Below are 412 nucleotides of genomic sequence, written 5' to 3'. Positions count from 1 at the left end.
AGGAGGGGAAAGGGAGGGGAGGGAAGGGAAGAGAGGAGAAGACAAAGTCCATTTGAGTTCTTCTGTTTATAACTCTCATGCCAATAGCCTAACTCACTAGAGATTCTATGTCTGGATTCTATCACTCAATGCTACATTTGCAAAACTCACACATGTATAAAATGTGATATCTCTATTCCATAAACATTATGTACTTTGCCTGTCTTATTTCTGATGGGCATTTGGGTGCACTCATTATTTTATAGGGCTTGAGATTAAACACATTAGGGTCTCAGACATACTAGGCAACCCCCTCACCACTGAGCTTCATCCCTAATTCTTCCATGAGAACACTTGTGCACATCTGATGAGTAACTGTATTTTGTGTTTTTAGGTCTGCAGTTGTGAGCAGAATTGCTGCACCATTTGGTAG

This window comes from Mastomys coucha, unplaced genomic scaffold (assembly GCF_008632895.1).
Source record: "Mastomys coucha isolate ucsf_1 unplaced genomic scaffold, UCSF_Mcou_1 pScaffold21, whole genome shotgun sequence".
Lineage (NCBI taxonomy): Eukaryota > Metazoa > Chordata > Mammalia > Rodentia > Muridae > Mastomys > Mastomys coucha.
This window is presented reverse-complemented; position numbering follows the sequence as displayed.